The 7459-nt window shown below is 39.2% G+C and overlaps 3 non-coding genes across 3 annotated transcripts; all 3 read left to right on the top strand.

The window, feature by feature from the left end:
* The first annotated feature begins 2504 nt into the window (after positions 1-2504).
* Positions 2505-2623, top strand: LOC141317868 (5S ribosomal RNA). The gene has a single exon (XR_012352220.1). It is a non-coding gene; the product is annotated as a 5S ribosomal RNA (ribosomal RNA).
* Positions 2624-4766: 2143 nt separating this feature from the next.
* Positions 4767-4885, top strand: LOC141292228 (5S ribosomal RNA). Its single transcript, XR_012340470.1, has one exon. It is a non-coding gene; the product is annotated as a 5S ribosomal RNA (ribosomal RNA).
* Positions 4886-5544: 659 nt separating this feature from the next.
* On the top strand, positions 5545-5663 carry LOC141319045 (5S ribosomal RNA). Its single transcript, XR_012353323.1, has one exon. It is a non-coding gene; the product is annotated as a 5S ribosomal RNA (ribosomal RNA).
* Positions 5664-7459: the final 1796 nt, after the last annotated feature.

The following is a 7459-nucleotide window of genomic DNA, read 5'->3' as shown; positions in this document are numbered from 1 at the left end:
CAGAGCATTTTAATTTTAAGGAAACAAAGGAAACAAAAATTCTGGGGGTTCTAATGGGGAAGGATGAGAGGAAGGCAGAAGAAACTATGTGGGAGAATATTTTAGGAGAGATTGAAAGGAGACTTATTTTTTGGAGAAGGATGGGTTTAACTATAAAAGGGAAGGTTTTAGTTTTGAATGTTTTAATGGTTTCAAAGTTGTGGTATGTTTTATATACATCTTCAATGCCGATGTGGATGGAAGGAAGGCTGAAAAAATGCTTTTTAGGTTTTTTATGGGAGGGGAAGCCATCAAGAATTGCTTTTAACACTCTAATAGGACAAGTGGATAAAGGAGGTTTAGGAGTAATGGATGTAGAACAAAGAAAAAACAGTTTAAGAGTAAAAATGATAAAAAAAATACTTAGACGTGGGGAACAATGTGGCATGGAAAAGAACAATGGGATATTTTTTAAATAAGTGTAGCAATTTTAATCTGGGAGATAGCATTTTATGGATGAGGACCAAAAATTGGATGATGGAAGGGATGCCGGAATTCTATAAAGAATTGTTGAGAGCATGGGGCAAAATTTTAACCAATGTACATTATAACCTTCAAGGAAGAGAAAGCATTTTAAATCAGCCTTTGTTCCAAAACAACCGCATTTTAAACCAGCGAAGAGAAATATTTTTTAAGAAATGGTGGGAGGTGGGAATTACTAAGGTGAGGGATGTGTTGTATGAATTCAAAGAAGGTTTTTTACCAGAACAATTTATAGTAGATGCAATGCAAGAAGCAAAGGAAGATTTTAATAGGCATGATATTAGAACCAAGTATGAAATGCTCAAGACTGCTATACCTAAAGAATGGATAAGAAGAATAGAGAATATGGAAGAAGAGAAACAAGAGAAAGATATATATTTGAGAGTGGGAGAAAATTTGTATGGTTTGAAAGAATGTACTGTCAAGAATTTTTATTGTTTTTTTAGAGATGTTGTTTTTAAGAAACCTGTTGCCAATGAATATTGGTGTAAAAAATTTGACAATGTAGAAGAAAAAGGTATTTGGGGAAATATAAATGGCAAATTAGTACAAGCTAAATTGGAAAACTTGGAGTATTTTATACGACACAAAGTGGTTTTTACTGATGTTATTTTAAACAAGATCGGAATGGAAGAAAGTGTTGTATGCCAAGTGTGTAAAGACGGGGAAGAAAATTTCTTACACTTGTTTTTCTATTGCAGTAAATTAGAAGATTTTAGGAAGAAATGTGAGAATATGATTTTAAATTTAAGTGGAGAGGGGAATGAAAATTTTGATTGGTTGAGAGTTTTTATGTTGGGATTTGAAAAGCAATGTAAAAACAAGAAATGTATAAATTTACTGGTGATGTTAATGAAGAGTGCAATATGGGAAAGAAGGTTAATGGCAAAGAAAGAGAATTATGTAATGGATGTGTGGTATGTTTTTAAAAGAAAACTTGAGAAATATGTACAATGTTTGTTTTATTATTTCAAAACTGAAGAAAAGCCGAATGTTTTTTCTAAAACTTTTACACAAGGGGTTTTAAAGGTCTTGGAGGACATGGGACTGGAGATGTCTTTTTTAGAACCCTGATAGAATGTATTACTTTTATTGAATGTATTTGTGTATTTCAATCAAATGCAGAGAGTTTCTGTAATTCTTGAAGCAAAACCAATGATTGTACAGTAACCTGTATTGTTTTAAATTTTCAATAAAAAAAAATAAATAAATAAAATAAAAAAAAAGAGCGCCCGATCTCGTCTGATCTCGGAAGCTAAGCAGCGTCGGGCCTGGTTAGTACTTGGATGGGAGACCGCCTGGGAATACCAGGTGCTGTAAGCTTTTGCCTTTTCTTCACTATTTATATAATATGCTGGCTTTTAGAAAGACGTGTTTTACCGCTCTATTTATTACAATCATTTAAATGTATTATAGAGTTTTAAGTGTTTTACATGTTTTTTAGGCCATTTTATTACTCTTAACATTTTAAGTGTGTGTGTGTCTTTAATAAATGGATGGTTGGCCTGCCATGTGACTAGACACATGACAGGAAGCAGGAAGTACAACTGTATAAGAGAGCAGCATGACAAACAAAGGACAGTCACCAAACTGTTGGATTGAGGAGTTGCTAATTTTAGAGCTCACCTTTCCATTCACCACCTGCAAACTTTGGATTACACTTTCTGTGGATTGTATATACACTGGTGGACACTCACATTGGACTTATCAACACACTGGTGAACCTTGTAAATAAACCAAATCTATTTAAACCAATCTTCTTTTATGTCTCATTCTTTTAACCACTAGTCATGTCTCACAGTTAAATCTGACCCCATTTTAGTCTTGTAACTCGGCTGATAAGGCCGATTGTTACACTTGGATGGGAGACCGCCTGGGAATACCAGGTGCTGTAAGCTTTTGCCTTTTCTTCACTATTTATATAATATGTTGGCTTTTACGGAGGCTGATCTTTAAATAGCCCACTTTTTGGAGCAGCCTTCGCTTACGGCCATACCGCGCTGAGAGCGCCCGATCTCGTCTGATCTCGGAAGCTAAGCAGCGTCGGGCCTGCTTAGTACTTGGATGGGAGACTGCCTGGGAATACCAGGTGCTGTAAGCTTTTGCCTTTTCTTCACTATTTATATAATATGCTGGCTTTTAGAAAGACGTGTTTTACCGCTCGATTTATTACAATCATTTAAATGTATTATAGAGTTTTAAGTGAATCTCATACAATCACTATAACATCTCCTATCAAACTCCATGTTGTGGTCATTTACCGCCCTCCTAGTCAACTTGGCATCTTCTTAGAAGAACTGGATGGGCTGCTATCCTCTTTTCCAGAAGATGGCAGCCCACTTCTAGTCTTTGGAGATTTTAACATGCATCTGGACAAACCCTATGCTGCAGACTTCCATTCACTTCTTGCTTCATTTGACCTAAAACGCACTACCACTGCATACACTCATAAATCCGGCAACCAACTTGATCTCATCTACACACGAAACTGTACTTCTGACGACATTGTGGTCAAACCCCTTCACATCTCTGACCATTTCTTCATTACACTAAACCTACATCTTGCTACTTGTGCACCCCCACACCCCCTACCCGTTACTTTTAGACGAAACCTACGCTCTCTCTCACCCTCCCTTCTTTCTTCATCAATATCCTCCTCTCTTCCCTCTCCTACCCACTTCACATTTCTGGATACTAATGCAGCAACCGACACGTTATGTTCCACTCTTACTTCTTGCCTAGATGAAATATGCCCTCTCTCCTCCAGGCCAGCACGGGCTGCTCCTTCCAACCCTTGGCTATCCGATGTTCTTTGTGAGCATCGGTCCAAACTTAGGGCAGCTGAGAGAAAATGGCACAAATCTAAGGATCCATCTGACTTGAGTATGTATCAGTCTCTGCTGTCATCTTTCTCTACCCATGTCCATACTGCCAAATCTTCATACTTCCACAACAAGATCAACAATGCTCCGGACACACGCAACCTTTTCAAAACTTTTAATTCACTGCTCTGTCCCCCTCCACCACCTCCCACCACTTCTATAACAGCTGATGATTTTGCCACATTTTTTACAGACAAAACTACATCTATCAGTAATAAGTTCTCAGCTCCACACATACAGGAACTAAAACTGACCACACCCACGGCTGAAACTCCCCTCTTCTCCTTCCATCCCCATTCTGAGGCAGAAGTAACCAAACTTCTCCTCTCCAGCCATCCGACGACATGTCCTTTAGACCCCATCCCCTCACACCTTATCCAAGCAATCTCCCCTACAATCCTACCAGCGCTCACACACATCATCAACACATCTCTTCTCACAGGCACTTTCCCCACTACATTTAAGCAGGCCCGGGTAACCCCACTGCTCAAAAAACCTACACTTAACACTTCACTCATAGACAACTATAGACCTGTCTCTCTCCTTCCGTTCATAGCAAAAACATTGGAACGAGCTGTTTTCAACCAGCTATCTTTATTTCTCTCACAGAACAACCTATTGGATGCTAACCAGTCAGGGTTCAAGAGTGGCCATTCAACTGAGACGGCACTACTGTCTGTCACTGAAGCCCTGCGGATTGCAAAAGCTGATTCCAAATCATCAGTACTCATCTTACTGGACCTTTCTGCAGCATTTGACACGGTAAATCACCAGATCCTTCTGTCTACCCTCTCATCGTTGGGCATCACAGGGACTTCACTTCGCTGGTTCAAGTCCTATCTCTCTGGTAGGTCTTTCAGAGTGGCCTGGGGAGGGGAGGTTTCCAAAACTCATCAACTGGTCACTGGGGTTCCTCAGGGATCAGTTCTTGGACCCCTCCTCTTCTCCATATACACTACATCTCTGGGCCCCGTCATACAGGCACATGGCTTCTCCTACCATTGCTATGCTGATGACACACAGCTCTATCTTTCTTTCAAACCAGATGATCCATCAGTAGCTGCAAGGATCTCTGGCTGCCTGGCGGATATCTCTGCATGGATGAAGGAACACCATCTTCAGCTCAATCTAGCTAAAACTGAGCTCCTTGTCTTTCCCGCCACTCCAACTTTACAACATGACTTCTCCATCCAGTTAGGTTCATCAACAATTACCCCATCGACTTCAGCCAGAAATCTTGGTGTAATCTTTGATGACCAATTGACTTTTAAAGAACACATAGCTAAAACTGCACTATTTATATAATATGCTGGCTTTTACGGAGGCTGATCTTTAAATAGCCCACTTTTTGGAGCATCCCTTGCTTACGGCCATACCGCGCTGACAGCGCCCGATCTCGTCTGATCTCGGAAGCTAAGCAGCGTCGGGCCTGATTAGTACTTGGATGGGAGACCGCCTGGGAATACCAGGTGCTGTAAGCTTTTGCCTTTTCTTCACTATTTATATAATATGCTGGCTTTTAGAAAGACGTGTTTTACCGCTCTATTTATTACAATCATTTAAATGTATTATAGAGTTTTAAGTGTTTTACATGTTTTTTAGGCCATTTTATTACTCTTAACATTTTAAGTGTGTGTGTGTCTTTAATAAATGGATTGTTGGCCTGCCATGTGACTAGACACATGACAGGAAGCAGGAAGTACAACTGTATAAGAGAGCAGCATGAAAAACAAAGGACAGTCACCAAACTGTTGGATTGAGGAGTTGCTAATTTTAGAGCTCACCTTTCCATTCACAACCTGCAAACTTTGGATTACACTTTCTGTGGATTCTATGTACACTGGTGGACACTCACATTGGACTTATCAACACACTGGTGAACCTTGTAAATAAACCAAATCTATTTCAACCAATCTTCTTTTATGTCTCATTCTTTTAACCACTAGTCATCTCTCACAGTTAAATCTAACCGCATTTTAGTCTTGTAACTCGGCTGATAAGGCCGATTGTTACACTTGGATGGGAGACCGCCTGGGAATACCAGGTGCTGTAAGCTTTTGCCTTTTTTTCACTATTTATATAATATGCTGGCTTTTACGGAGGCTGATCTTTAAATAGCCCACTTTTTGGAACAGTCTTCGCTTACGGCCATACCGTGCTGAGAGCGCCCGATCTCGTCTGATCTCGGAAGCTAAGCAGCGTCGGGCCTGGTTAGTACTTGGATGAGAGACCGCCTGGGAATACCAGGTGCGGTAAGCTTTTGCCTTTTCTTCACTATTTATATAATATGCTGGCTTTTAGAAAGACGTGTTTTACCGCTCGATTTATTACAATCATTTAAATGTATTATAGAGTTTTAAGTGTTTTACATGTTTTTTAGGCCATTTTATTACTCTTAACATTTTAAGTGAGTGTGTGTCTTTAAAAAATGGATGGTTGGCCTGCCATGTGACTAGACACATGACAGGAAGCAGGAAGTACAACTGTATAAGAGAGCAGCATGACAAACAAAGGACAGTCACCAAACTGTTGGATTGAGGAGTTGCTAATTTTAGAGCTCACCTTTCCATTCACCACCTGCAAACTTTGGATTACACTTTCTGTGGATTGTATATACACTGGTGGACACTCACATTGGACTTATCAACACACTGGGATTCTTGGACTGTTTTTAGGGTATGGACAAATGAACTGTATTCTTTTAACAGCGTTTACCTCGTTTTATCGTGTTGTTTTAAAGTCTTTTATGTGAACCTTGTAAATAAACCAAATCTATTTAAACCAATCTTCTTTTATGTCTCATTCTTTTAACCACTAGTCATCATGGTCAGATAGGTCCATTGTTCCTTTTTTTGCATTTAATTATCTTATGTCGATCTTTATTAAATATAAATAAATAGTCTATTCTTGAGTATTTTGAATGTGGGTGTGAGTAATGGGTATAATCGTGTCCTTTAGGGAAAAAAATTTCTCCACAGGTCTATCAGTCCTAGATTTCTTAATAAAGCTTTAAGTTTTCTTGCTATAGGAGTTACATAGTTCTCTGTCACTTTAGAAGTATCTATTTTTGAATTGAGGATTGTATTAAAATCTCCCCCACAAATTAATGTTCCTTGTGCACAAGTTTTAATCTTGATCTTTATTTATTTTTTTATGTTTGGCTTAACACTTTGATGATAATTCTTTGCTCTTAACTTCCTCTGCCTTGTATGTACCATTCTTACTGTGTCTATTGCATAAAGTGCAAAAACAGAATGTTAGTGTCTTATTGTTCACTTTTGACTTGTGACTTTGCTGCACCAAAACCCAGAGAAAATAGTACATATCTCTGCAAACCAGCCTAATTGAAAATCATCAGATACAGACAGTGATCAGGCTAATTAGGCTACAGGTCTGGCTTAATTCTTGATTTGTGAAGCTGTGGAGCTTCGGCACCACGGACAGAGCCGATCCAGAGCTCAGAGCAGCAGTGGAAGTGATGACCATCAAATCAACAACAGACAACCATGCATTACAGTCAAACTTAGCTACTAATAGTTTTTCATCAATGTATTAAATTATCTAAATGTATTAGCAATATGTGTTAAATAACAAGGTTTCTAGGCAGTTCTGACATGTCTTCAATGTTGAGCATTTCCTAAATCAGTAAATACAGTAATAAACATAACATTGTCCAGTTGTCAAGCGTTCAAGTGAAACGTTGTTGTATAGGGGTGACCAATACACATAATTCATATAATTATTTACAGGTAGAACACAGCAATGAGGCAGAGGTCAGACATCAACATGGTCCTGAACTGGCAGCAAACTGTCACGATTTTCTATAGAAAAGGACCCAAATGCAGTTAGATGCTTAAACAATATTTATTATAAAATATAAACTGAAGACGAGCCGCCAGCCGCAGGTCAGCAGGACGATGAGAGGACTATGAATAATCAAGCCGGGATCAGCAAGCGAGAGAGCGATCCGAGCGGCACATTCCAGGAAAGCCGCAACACATTCCGTCAGACGGAGATCAAGCAGCAGACGAGCGGTTGCACCACTGGAAGTAGCA

The sequence above is a fragment of the Garra rufa genome, chromosome 1 (assembly GCF_049309525.1).
Source record: "Garra rufa chromosome 1, GarRuf1.0, whole genome shotgun sequence".
In the NCBI taxonomy this organism is placed as follows: domain Eukaryota; kingdom Metazoa; phylum Chordata; class Actinopteri; order Cypriniformes; family Cyprinidae; genus Garra; species Garra rufa.
This window is presented reverse-complemented; position numbering and strand designations above follow the sequence as displayed.